Source organism: Malurus melanocephalus, unplaced genomic scaffold (genome assembly GCF_030028575.1).
Source record: "Malurus melanocephalus ecotype Western Australia unplaced genomic scaffold, MMel_1.1 scaffold_6, whole genome shotgun sequence".
Taxonomy (NCBI): Eukaryota; Metazoa; Chordata; class Aves; order Passeriformes; family Maluridae; genus Malurus; species Malurus melanocephalus.
Window position 1 is genome coordinate 2,208,630 of NW_026623238.1, and position 14,126 is coordinate 2,222,755.

The window sequence follows — 14,126 nt, forward strand, 5'->3', positions numbered from 1 at the left end:
TTTCTTCCTCCCTTCCTCCCTCCTTCCCTTCCCCTCTTCCCCCCTTCCCCTTCCCTTCTTTCCTTTCTTTATCAATCTTTACATATATCCAATTCATGACCCCTTTTGTCCCCACTTAGTCATGAAATGCGCTCAGAATTACCTGGAGAGAAGAAAATAATCACACTTTGGCACTTTTGTGGTAGTGGCCACACAGACAGAGTCACCCCTTTTTTCTGGGCATGTTTGGGGCTGTCACTGCCCTGCTGCACCCTCATCTCCAGGACAATCTTCACCCCATGGTGGACATCACTGCTGATGTGATGGGTTTGAACCACTTTTGTCCCTCAAGCAGAGTTTTCACCARTGTGACCACAGCAACAGCTGAGTCTCTCTCAAACACTTGCAAGAAACTGGGGGTTGTGAACAGCAGGATTTCTTGCTCTGTGATTTCTCAGGGAAATGAGTTCAACATTAGCTCTGCCTGAGCTTCCACAGAGAGAGCTGAACAGCTGAAATGATCACATGTGCAGGGTTATAAAAGTGGGAGATTAATATTTTCTTTCATTCTGAGAAAGGGAGGTGGCAAAGGCTACCTTTGAAATAGAATTAGAAGATGATGTTGTGACTACTGATGGTCTGCAAAAGTTAAAATCAATCTCATGAATTCTATAATAATCTGTATCAATTTCAGGTGTTCATGGATAGGGTCAGGGTATTTTATCAAGATATTGACCTTGACATACTTTATTAATCAAAAAGTCATTTTCCAGGGGGGTCTAATAACTGAAGAGAGAACTTGTTCTGAATATCTGCACATATGGAAGTTTGTGACCTGTAAGAGTTTGAAAAACAGAGAGCAAGAGATGAATCTTTTACAATTTTTACTAACTTGGACATAATTCAGATCTTTCTGAAGATGGTATAGAAACMAATGATTGAATTGAATTATTGAAATAAAGAGCTGACAGGTTGCATATAACTCTGTATATGACTACTACCATGCCATTCATAACGGGCTCTTTAATCTCAGAAATAAAAGCCAAATGCTGTAAATTATAYGAATGCCACCACAGCAGAGGAGAAATCTACTTCTTTAACTTTATTCTAGCTTTGTGTCATCAGTCCACTGCCCACCATTACAGGGRGACTGGCTGCCACTGCACAGGTGCAGTGCCAAAAATCTGAGTTCTGCCTGAATGCACCTGTGTAGAAATCGAGAGTATTTCCATTTAACAGGGAGGGGAAATCTGCCTGGAAAGCTGACAGTTCTTTGCTTAGAGAAGCCTCAGCTGGGTGAAGCAGAGACTGAGCACAGATTGCAGCCACAGTTCCTCACAGTGTTTCTGAATATGTATGAGGGGAATTTGCCCTGCTGGGCTCCCTCAGGATGGAAATGCACCTACCATTAATAGGAATAATGGAAGGGGGAATTTGCATCATGTCTTTAAAAAGAAAGTACACTGGACATAGCATGTATTTACTATAGAAAAAAAGCAGGGATGTCAACAGCAAAGGCCCTGGAAACAACATGCATGATAACATCATGAGGCACCTCAAACAGTTCCTTTTTCATCAAATGGACTAAGTGAGCAGGATGATTTTTCAGCTAAACTATTGCCTTTTTCAGTTGAACCTCTGCTAACAGACGAGGTCCTGGAGCATTTGTCAGTATAACTGGTAGAGCTTCAAATCTATTTTGCAGTACCCTCTGGAGTGCCTCCAACGAATATGAACCATTCTGATGTTTTACAACAGTGCAGCAKCTTGTCAGTGCTTTTGTTTCTGAACAGTGTGAGAGAAGTGCCAAACGATGCTATTGTAAAATAYAAGAGTGCTTCAGCATGTTAGGGAACACGAAGTGGCTGTCGATGTGACATTGATTAATGACTGTGAAGTGCTAAAATGAGATATTGCACAGTCAGTCTTGGATTTTGCATCAATCTAAGAAAAAAAATTATGCCTTTAAGGGTATTCTGATCAGCTCCAAAAAAAATGGCATCATGTTTAGTTGGTTGTCTGGTACTTTGCTCACTAATTCTGACTTGGTTATTACTGAAGAAAAAGAAATTAACAGACTAAGGAAAATAAAGCCAAAAGAGCCTATTGGTATGGAGATGGAAACAGAAGTCACTACTCATGTGACACACTTGGGACTTTGTGTTTAAGCAAGCTAATTTTTTTTTTTTTTTTTTTTTTTTTCTGTGGTCTAATCTTCCAAATTAGAACTCTAAAATTTTATTCACCCACTATACAAACAAAATGCAATGACACATTATCTAATGTTTGTATGGCTCTGGGAATGCACCACGTATGATTATATTTATCAAAACATAAACTAGAGATAAATGAACCCAATGGCACTTTTGAAACTCAAGACTAGAGATGGAAACAGAGAACAAGGAATGGAAAACCAGAATATTTTATTTGATGCATTAAGATTTTTAAATGTACATGAAATAGCAACATGTACTTCCAAAGCAGTCTGAAATTTATATACTTTAAAGATATGGAAAAACAAGTTCCTTTTCATTCCAAAATACATTAAAAAGAACAACACAAAACCCAACTGTTGAAAATGCTGGTTCAGTGGAGAAACAGTTCATTTCATTAAGATATTGTTTCAATACCTCTTCTTAGTTTTGTTTTGAATATCCAAATATCATGCATTTTTACAGTACGTGTGACATCCCCAAATAACAATTATCACACTTTAAAACTCTATCACAACTGATCTAAATTTTTTAATAGCTGCACATTATTTAATTTATACATTTTGGTGTCATTGGAGTGAAATAAGAATGTAAATTTTTTTTTTTGCTTTGTCCTCATTATATGGTCATTGTGTGATTTCCATGCACAGCAACAATCACTGACAAGGAGGTGCTACCACAACTGTTACTGTCAGTCCCAACAAAAACCAATGTCTCTTTGTGCCAGAATAAGGCACACAGGCACACCTTATTCCAAAAATGTGGTAAATAAAGAAAGTAGTAAAATATGAAAAAAAMCAAACACCACTGTCCCCTTTCCTTATGTGTAAACTAAAATTAATGTATCGTTAAATTGTTTCACTGAGAACCTTTAGAGATTTTGTGCCAGAACTGAGAACTTATGTTACATCTCAGTTGCAAACCCGTTAAGAGTTTGTTTTTTCTACAAAGGAAATATACAGCTGTAAGATSTGTTAAAGTATCATGAATTAGTGTGGTTTTAGGTCTGCATGCAGAGAGCACAAGKCTTACACAGAATCATTCTGCAAAGAAATGGAAATTGTTTAACAGATGCCCAGTTGAAGCTGAAGCCATTTGTTTAAGTTCATCTAAAAAGTTAATATAATGAATTTGTCTGTAGTCTGGAAGATCTGTGAAACCCAGAATTCAATAATTATCATTATCATCAAAAATTTGACATAATAGTWGTTACCGACTTAGTTTTCATTTCTGATTCAGGTTTTCCTTTGTTCTTTCTAAAATGAAAGATAACATGCACAGGTCTGAGAATTTTAGTAGAGATCTTTTTTTACAGGCAAATAAGCACATCTCAGTTCCAGAGGAATGATTTAGTTAGCAAATGTGTTTGTAGCAAAAATAAATAACTGTATGAGGCAAACAACTGCAATGATTAGTGAAATATAAATTCCTACTTACTATACAGGTTAAGCATATTAATTTTCTTCCTCAGCTTGCTCAGTTGTTGAACATGTTATTCAGAACAGSAAAAAGTTTTAGAAAAAATGTTTATCACATTAAAAGCTTCATAACCCCCAGAGCCTATCACTGAATTCAATAAAATTGTGAAGTTAATTTGGATGATGTGAATAATAAAAAGATGACTAATTTGAAGATCTCTGCTGGGATAAGAAACAACATAAATTATTTGGCATGAGTTAATCTAGGAAAAAAGTACTTCCCACAAACATTTGGGTAGTAAAATATGAATTAAACCATCACATTTCTGAAAGACATTTTTAGAATACAGAAAAGAAGTAGTAATGATACCATAGATTAATTTAGGTCTCTTGCAGAATAGCTTCTKAGCAATGAGCTGGAAGAAACTGGATCACAACAAAACTAGTTGTTACCTTGGACCTTAGCACCACAGGTTAAATTAAAGGTGCAAAAGAATATTAGAAAAGAAATGCTTTGTATTTCCTAAGAAAATAAAAGAAATTATTCCTTTCTTGCCTTATGAACTTAGAACTCTGGCTAGGATGATGCAGTCAGCTGATGATTTTATTCTTGCAATAGAATCACAGAATCACAGAAAACTCTGGGAAGAAACCCACAAGGATCATSGAARTGTCTGTGCTGGACAGCCCCAAGAATCAACACTACCAGCATTGTCCAAATGGACAAATAAACCCAAAGCATTCTGGTAATCACAAGGTCATTCCTGTTCAGTTGTCAGTTTTGGCCTGAGCTACCCAAGCTACCCAAAGGTTGGTGACCATTCCCAATATCTTGTCTGGACACAATAATACCTGGTCCCTTCTCATTTACTTTGGTGGGGAAAGCCTGAGAGACACAGAAGATATAAGATGAAACCGAAGCAGTTTCAAAAGTTAGAGACAAAATGGAGAGTGTAGGAGAAGCAACAGACAGGGGAAAGTGAAGAAATGAGCTCCAGAAACAAACCTGGGAGAGATTTCAGAGGAGAAATATTGAAATGTGAAGGAAAACAGATGAAGATTTTGGAGGATTAAAATGATACATTTCCCTCTCCTTGGTTTCTGTATGCTCCACCACATACAAGGTGGGATGATCTGTCTCTAAGGATTTATGCTGTACAGTCCACTGCTTTCACTGAGTACTTCTTTGTTAAGAAAATATGTTGACCCTRGAACAACACAGAGAAATGGCAATAAGTCATTTTAAAAACATTTCTGCTGAGAACCAGTTTAACTGAATGGATTACCTTGGACTTGAGCTTAAGAGTGTTCATAAAAAATCCCACAGTTGTCAATAAAAAAATACCCTGAATTTTGCATCCTATAGGCAAAATGCTGGAGAGCTGTGCTGCAAACGAAAGAAGATGACATTCACACACATTCTGTGTCTGCACACGGTGTTTACTTCAAAACAGATGAAGGTTGAGAAGATGATGAAGATGAAGACCTGAAGCAGATGAGGGTTGAGATCAGATGAGATAAGAAGCTCACAAATGCAGAGTGCAGAGAGTCCCTGCTGTAACCAGCTACAGCAACACCAGCAGCAGTGGCCACAGGGGATATCTGKCTCTGCTGTCAGAGCCTTCACTCTCCTTAGTAATAAACTGACAGCCTGAAAATGTATTTGGTTTCACTGAGTTTGAAAGACCACAAAACATTATAAAGTCCTAAAACAAAAACCCAAACCATAAATTTGAATCCATCTGAAATGTAATTTATTTTTCTGCCAATTCACTACTAAAGTCATAAACTGAAATTTGATGGATTGACAGGTTTGTTCCCACAATTCATTTCTCTTCCCTGGCTTGAGAAGAATTAATATTTCTTAGCCAATCAATCTGCAATATTTGTTTCTGTTTCAACCTGATTTAGTTTTCATTTCTCTTGAATAGCTGCATTTGCAGTAAAGTAATTTCCACTCAACAAGTACTGCTTGGCAAACAGGATTTTAGTTTCTTTGTTATTGTTACTTTATTTGTTTAAAATCTGATTTTGAATTCCAAATTTTGAATTCCTTCTTAACCAGGAACTTCTGTTTTGAATTTAAGGTTAATTTCAATTTGTAGATGGTCCTCTTCACATTAAATGTTGTAAATGCATGGAACAAACTTCTTTAAAATTATTTCCATTAAGAAAGTAGATACTTATGTTCTGATTGATCTTTGAATCATAGAATCAGCTGCATTTTAAAAGAGCTACAACATTATGGAGTCCAACCATTAACCTGACACTGCCAAGCCCACCCAGGCCACACCATGTCCCCAAGTGCCACAYCTATACCTCTTTTAGACACTTCCAGGAATGGGGACTCAGCCACTTGCCTGGAGAGTACCAGTTTGCTCAGGTCCTTCAGCAGAGGGAGATTTCCAATCTGCTTTATATTACCTGTCAAAACTGCCTAGGAATTAAAAGATCAAAATTAATTATCAAAACAGAAGAGAAATGTTTGCTTGCTTTTGTACATCTGCTCCTCTGCCAGGTAAGGCCTACAKTTTCTCAAAGACAAGAAACAAATGTTTTCTGTCTCCACACGTCCTTCAAAATTTGAAAATTTTCATTTGATATGTGTAAGTTTCACAACAATTTTCAAAGTGAAACTCTGAAATGAAATGAAACTGAAATTTAAAATAGTTTTAACTACTAGTTCCCCATCACAAATTCTCCAATTGTCTCTATGATGGTGTTTCTGTCAGTATCCGATTGTGCCAGGAAAGGTTTTTGGATTTTCTTGATGCATGGAAAAGCTTTATTTTCCTGGTCTATAAAGTCATAATCTTCTTTTTCTTCCATAAGTTTCTTTTTTTTTTGGAAAAATGCACTCACAAAAACCCTACCAAATKTAGAGAAACAGTAAACATTTCTTATGTTTATCTATGTTTAAAAACATTTATGCGTGTTTTATGATTCTGAAATGTTAGGGGCATTGGAGAAGCCCTCATAACTTCAGTGGGTTTGGCTCACTGCCATTATTTGCTTGTGTAAGCACAAGTTCATGCTACTTGTCCCCATTTTGACCTCAGAGAGGAAAGGGACAGTTCTTGGGGTGCCATTGAMAATCTGGGCATTGCAGCTGAAGTGTGAGGTGAGTCTGAACCATGTTCAGGAGCTGATGATTCTTAGAAAAGGAGAAATACCTAGCAAGAAAGGACTGTCAGAGCTAGAGCTAGAATAAATGTATTTTTAATGAGAAAAAGGGGGAAGGGAGGTACCAAGGGCAGTAGCAGCAGTCAGGGAGATGAAAAAGATGCAAATTTCTTGTTGGAGTGGAGGAGGTTTGGTACTGTGGTTCAACACTCAGAGGGAAGGAGATCAACAGGGACACAGGAGCTCTGCTTTGCTGGGTGGTGGAGGAGAGGCTCTGACAAGCCCCTTCCTACTACAGCACACTGTAGTGGAGACAGGACTGACCTTTCAACAAAGGGAAAACTGCTTAATTTTACCCAGAAAAACTCTCCAAAACCAGAGCTTTTGATTCTACATTGCCAGTTTAGGAATATCAGGTAAATGGGAAGAGAGAGATGAGGACTGTATTATTTGTATTATTATTTTAGGTATGTTCTGTGGAGTTTATAATGGATTGTATTTATGATTTTTCAACACCCAAATACATACTGATGGTCTTCCTGATACATACAAATACATACTGATAAAATAAAAAAAAAAAATTACAATTTTGGAAACAGTCTCTCTCTTGTGCTTCCTTGGCTAGTCAGGGATTAAATATTAACTCCCTCAAATAATGCTTCCCCCAGCCATTCCATTACAATTTAGTTACACCCTGAGTATGACTTTACATTTCCCTTGTTATGTGAAATTCTCACTCTGCAGATTCTATATGCTATATTTGGCAATATAATTACTGTTGCCTTAAGCACTTTTTTCCCCACCGAATATTTCCTCCTCATTTATATTATTACATTCCAAGAGAGTTTTCAGGAGCCATAGTGAGTTTCCTTGTACTGCCTCCAAAAAAACTCTCACTTAGGCTATAGTTTCTGGACTGTAACAGTGACAAGTCACAGATGTTTCAGAATTGTGTTCAGGCAACACATAAGCATAATTATTATTGTTGTTGTTGTTCCTGTTGAGCCCCTTGGCTACAGCCAGGGACAAGTTTCTGTTGTGTTAGACTCAGTTTTCACATGTAATAGAAAAGACAAGCATACAATCCCAGACTAATTAATTTAGGATCTGCTCCTAGCAGGTGCTGAGCAGTCACAGTAGCTGGATGGAGCATTGAGAACCACCTTTCACAGCAATAGCAAAGACAAATGCCACCTACAGCAGCTTGGAGCTGCCCAGTGCTCTCCTGGGCTAATGGTATCTTGTGTGTGTTTACACTACTGACAAGCAGCTTAGCAAAGAGGAAACTCTCACTTTCTGAAGCTGTTCTTTGGTGTATTATTTACTGGGACATGGCCATATCCTTGTGTTTCTGTCCAGGCAAATATTCTGAGCACATGCAGAGCCCTCCAAGAGGACATGACTTCAGGCTGGGATGGGGTTGCAAGTTCCAGGAGGTGCATTTACATCCTACACTTTCATCTCTCTCTGGGAAGATATGTGTGTTCCGTTGGCCACTTTCCTAAATTTGAATTTARCTTATTATATGAGCAGTTGAGACACTTTTTTTTGGCACTGGAATATCAAAATGATAAATGGTTGACAGTCAACTCTTTTATCTGTAAAACAGACCCACATGGCTAACCAGTGTTTCCTGCTTAAGGGAAAATTAAAGAATGTGCTTCCTTGGTGTCATGTCTATGCTTTCCAACAAAGAAGGTCTCAGATTCACTTTTTGGCCCTAGATCAGCAATGTACTTGAAAATGTGCTTAACTTTAAGCACTTCCTCAAGTTCCATTGAAGTGTACTGTCAGCACTCAACAAATAATAAATCGTAACAACAATTGAATCCAATCCACTTTCCTTTCAGAAAGCTACACGATAATGCCACAGAGCAAATATTATATGCAAAAAATATTTCTTTGTGAAGTCACTTAATGGTACTTCAGCGAGGGCTTAAATGATTTGCTGAARCAGGTTTTCAAATGAGTTTATATAATACAACAAGATCAAATTGCAATGTGTGTTTTTCAAAATGTCGTCCTGATCCTGAAAATTACTAGGTGAGTGATTTAATCAGTGTTTTCAGAGTGTAAGTGTAGGCTGCAGTTGAAGCCAGAAGGCAAAGGTGTCAAATCCCATTAACAAATACAATAAGTAGTATAGGTGATTATGGTAGCTTGCTGAGTACCTCCTGGGAGATGCTGACCTCGAGGGATTAATGGTTTGTACTTCCCAGAAGATACTTGCAGTTGCAAAATAAGAATAATACAAAGAAGTATCCTAGTCACTAGTGAAATAGATGTTTATTGTTTGTGAGGCTTATAAAGAAAAGCTGCAGTTGCAGGTCTTTGACTCAACAGGAGCTGAAGTTCCCAATATGTTGCAGTGCTGAAAGTCTGTCTGAATGGCCAAGTCCAGTTTTWTTTCATTTAACAAGCTCAGACACATTTTTTAAGGAATGCCTGTACTCAATTACACCAGTATTGAGAAGTGGGCTAAATCAGCTCATCTTTTGCTTCTGCTGGTGCAGCTGAATGACTTGTGGCTCCTAAGCTCACTCGTTGAAAACCAGGCAACGGGAAAACACCAACAAACCTTGCACTGTGGAGTTGTTTTCACCCTTTGGTCTGAAGGAACTGGARCAGTGAAGCTCACTCTGGGGAGCAGATCCAAGAAGCAGCACTGGCTGTTCCCTGGGAAGGGCAGTGGCTGCCAGGGCTGCCTGGCTGAGGGGTGGGGATCTCTTGGTTTTTGCATGGGTGCTGTTTTGGGCCCTTGAGAAACAGAAACCTGCATGGTAAAAAGGAGCTTTGTGACCTTGTGGAGTTATGTTTGCTGGGGAAAGCTTTTTTGCTGAGTTTTGAGCTGCATTTTTGCTGCACAAGGCAAATTAGACATGTGCCAGTGGGACTGGGGGCTGAGCAGAAGGGAGGGAGGAGGGACAGGACTGTGGCCGGGGAATGGGATAAAAATCAAACSCCGTTGTGGTTTTCTCACATGGTAATTATTTACTTTTAAACAACAATATGAAAAGCGAGCACAGCTGGAGGTTTGGCACTTTCTATAGCATTCAGGGGCCACTTTGGGTTCCTCTGCTTCCTGAGAGTATGCAGAGAAAAGATGCAAGGAGCCTGTGGATGAAACGCCTCCTCCTTGATCTCCAATCCCTCTCCCTGCAGCAGGCTAAGCACAGTCCCTGCACACACTCTGGGCAGGGCTCTCAGAAGCACAGMTCACTGTGCTTTGGGCAGGCAGGCAAGGCCACCTCACTCTGCTGGCCCCACTTGCCCATCAGCTGCGCCAGCTGGAGCGACACAGTCACACCTCCCGAAAATAAGGAAGGCCTGCTGGATTCTTTTAAATTTCTAATAAGGCATTAGAGAGCCAAGCAATGTTAAACTTCCTATTTTCCTCAAGACTCCACTGTGTCTGGCTGCCATTCCTAGCTGCAGAGTATAATCTGGGAATGCAGCTGCACCCTTGCTCCAAGTGTTAGGACATGTTCTGTCAGCTGTGTCCTAGCTCTGTCCCTTTATTTAGCATTTGAGCATTGTCTGACAGTTCCCAGGCACAGCCATGGATGCCCAAGAAAGGCTTTGGGGTGGGCAGAGTACCTTCACAATCCACTGGGTGTGTGGATAGGGCTGTGTCAGACTCACTGAGTCAGGCACTGCAGGGGTAGGAATAAAAGGAGCTCAGATGATGAAAGAGCAGAGCTCAGCTTCTTTGCAGGAGCTGAATTTGGAGATCTGGGGAATATTAGGAAGCATGAGTTATTCATAATTCATTGTTACTGAGGAAAAGCCCTCAGGATACTTAGCTGATAAAAAATATATTATTTCAAAGATGTGATTTGCCACATTTTGTTGGGTTTCTATAAAGAAGCAAAAGCTAAACTGTATAGAAAATGGCACATTTTGGTTAATTCTGTTCTATTGTCCAAAGCTAGGAAGTCCAGACGTTGTTTAAAGACTTTTGTGTTCAGAGTTTTTACTATAAACTAAAACCATTTTTTTTCATTTGCATTTCCTCCAAGAAAAGTTAAGATCTTGGGGCTGAAGAAAAATGAAGTACTTTTAAAATTTAAAAGAACATTTTGTAGAAGATGCCCACTATTTAAAGACTCAATTTGTTTCTATGCTAAGCAAGTTTAATTATCAACAACACGCTGAAATTTGATGATCAAACAAGAAATTCTTTGACTTAGTAGTGATATCTGTATCTTAAAACATACTCATGCTGAGTCAAGTGAAATGGTTTTCTGAAAAATGTATGGTTGAAACCCTCTCTACTGAAGGTTCCTTCTTCTCTTCCCTTTCCCATTCCTTCTCCCAAATGCTCAAAATTAACATGACCTTTTGGAAGGGCTCATTGTCATTTAATATGTTTTTCTCTCATGGGAAAYCAAATAAAAAATACCTGCCTATCACTAGGCAAAAAGAGTATATTTTTTAGTGCCTATCAGAGGAAGCAACTTGAGCTTGCAGGAATTTCCCTCCAGCCAAGGTGCAATCCAGGGATTGAGGGGCAACTGCCTTGCAATGTTGGCCCTGTGCAACTCTCTGCCCACCAGTTATTCATGCATGTCTCGTTTTAACAAGGAATAAATTGGGAGATTCTAAAATATGACCCTCAGACTACTTTGAAAGCYGTAAAGCAGGGCAGGGCCAAAGGCTCTTATTTTGCCAGCAAAGCTTCCAGTCTCTTATCCTTACTTTTTATGGAAAAATCAGCCCAGATTCAGGTCTCCCAGCCCGGCATTATGGGGTGGGAGGGATATTGTAGGAACACAGACTCACTCTCAGCACAATGAAATAGGATGGTGCTTTAAGACAGAACTATCTCTTTATTCTGCATCTGTATAGTCCCTTGCWCAGTGGGAGTCCCGGGCTGACTCCAAGCCCTACTGTTTTGTGAATAATATCAACAACAATAACCATTCCAGCTATTTCTAGTATGAATGGGGAATGTAATTGCCAGTTGCCCATTTGATAGCACAAAACTGTTTTGGAAAAGCATAAGAAAAACCCAACACCCACAAAACAAGAAGAATAAAGTCGATTAAAATTAGCTTTACACCCTCCTGTATAGGTTCTCATCCATTGCTGGCTGCCTGTTCCTCTGCATGATTCCTCCATCTGTCTGACAATTCCACATTTACTTTCAGTCTTTATTAAGATTCTTTCTAGTAAAATGCTTTAGCACTTTTGTCAAGAAGATGAAGTCTTAGAAGTAGGCATCTTTAACAGATTTTTATTCTGGTAGATTGTGTGTCATGCTGAGACATGATGAAGAGGCCAGCATTTAATTTACACAGGTGTGTAGCTTAGCCAAGTGTGAACAAATACATTTTTATTTCATACTGACAGGCATGCATTAGCTTTGAATACATCTTTTATRAGATAATATCTAGATCTCTGCTGATTTCTATAATATCTCATAAAACAAAGTGAAGTATTTTATTTTGTTAACTTGTGCTGGAAATCTTATTTGCTACCCTTCACTCAAAGTTTTTAACTGAAAACAAGCAGCAGTTGTGGAATTACCTTCTTGGGCCATTTTGGGGAGTTTTGGTCACTTATGTGAGGTATTCTGTGCCCCCACCACAGACTCAGGCTGCAGTGTGCAGAAATGCACTGCAGACTAAAACTAAATACTCACCTAATTCCTTTGATTCATGGGAATTAAGTTACTTACCTGAGTAATTAATATGAATGTTTAATTAATAATTTTGCTTTCACATKAGTTATTTTTATAATACTTTTTCCTACAGGAAATTAAAAACTTAAGTAATATTTTCAGACAGACAAAAATGAGATTACTTTAAACCTAGGCTTTCTCAAAGGGTCTGCTGTTTTAAGGGTCTCTCACTGACCTCTCATTSACTTTCTCCAGTGTTATATTGTTATGTCTAATAGAAGATAAAGACAGATTAATAATAGCCAATGACTGGAGTACTGAGTCAGGACTGAAAATAGCAAGTGCCCTCGACAGGTCATGTCATATACAGTGTATGCAAACTGCAAGGAGACAAAGAAGATTAGAGAGATTAGACAATAAATAAAGAGGAAATGGAGCCAGTCCTCTACTTTTAAAGCTGGATTCATATGAAAACTCAAATGCACCAAAAATTTGAAGGAAATCAGATATGGATAGTTGAAATAATCCCCAGTTAGTTCAGGATGGGGTTCAGGGTTAGTTCAGAGAGAGTTCAGAGGMGTTTCCAAGCACAAATTCCCTTTTCCCTTTATTCAGATGCTCCCAGCCTGGAGCTCCTGAGCAGGAAGGTCACCAGTCCGAGTCAGAGACCAGATGAATCTGGTGAAAACACAGTYCACCTCCTCCATGAAGGCAATACCATTTTCTGTTAAAGAAGATGAACCAAGTGTCCACATCCCTGCCCTGAAATGTGCCTGGAGAAAACACATCATTATTCTTAAACATTTCTTACATGAGATTCACATTAAAACATGTGGCCTGAAATACTTCCCAGCAATTGTCAGCAGCCAAGGGGCTCCWGTGAAAACCCTGGGGAGCTGCTGTGAATCCGTGAGAGGGGCTGGCATTGACTCCCTGTCAGGAGCAGGTTCAGGGCTGGTTAGCAAATCCCCAAGGTGAGCTGCCACCAGCACCCCTGACTGCTTCTGTGCAGAGCACAACACCCTCATTTCCCCATTCACAATGCAGCAGATGCWGAGTCAGCTGGAGTTTCTGTGCCAAGAGGGCTCTAAGCAGGGTGCAGTGGTGTCTGCAGAGACAGCCCCATAGGCTGCTGGATGCTGAATACTAAAATGTCATTTATTTCCCCTGGTGGTTCTGGCATGTGTGTTTCAACGTCTGGAATACATACTACATTATCATTAGTGCTCAACTCTGTATTTTAATGAACCTCTAGCAAACAAGGAAAAGAGGGTGTGTGAAATAACCATAATCGTCTAAAGGCAAACATACAAATTACAAAGTGTTTTGTTAATAGAGTGCAAGAAGGTCTAATTGTAATGAAGCGTAAGTTCAGTGCTGGGATGTCAGACCTCTAACAAGTAACAGGGGTTTGACCTCCCAAGAAAGAGTTTTGCTCAGTAGTTTCTTATTCTTGTGCCTATTTGGTTTGGTGCAGGAAGTGCATGAACAAATCCCATTCAGAAATAAATGGATTTGTGTGCCTGCCTCCTTTCAGAAATAAATGGATTTGTGTGCCTGCCTCCTTCCCTCTGCCCTCCCTTGCAGATACCTCTTTTTAAAACTGTACTTTTCCAAGGTTAGCAAATACGAGAAGAAATTGTTAAACTCTGGTCATTAGGATAAAAGTGATGTATTGTTTCAAACAGGATTTCACTCAGCATTAAAAATGACAATCTGTGTCATTATTAATGGAAAGAGAATAGACTGGGAAAAAAGAAGGTGGTTTTG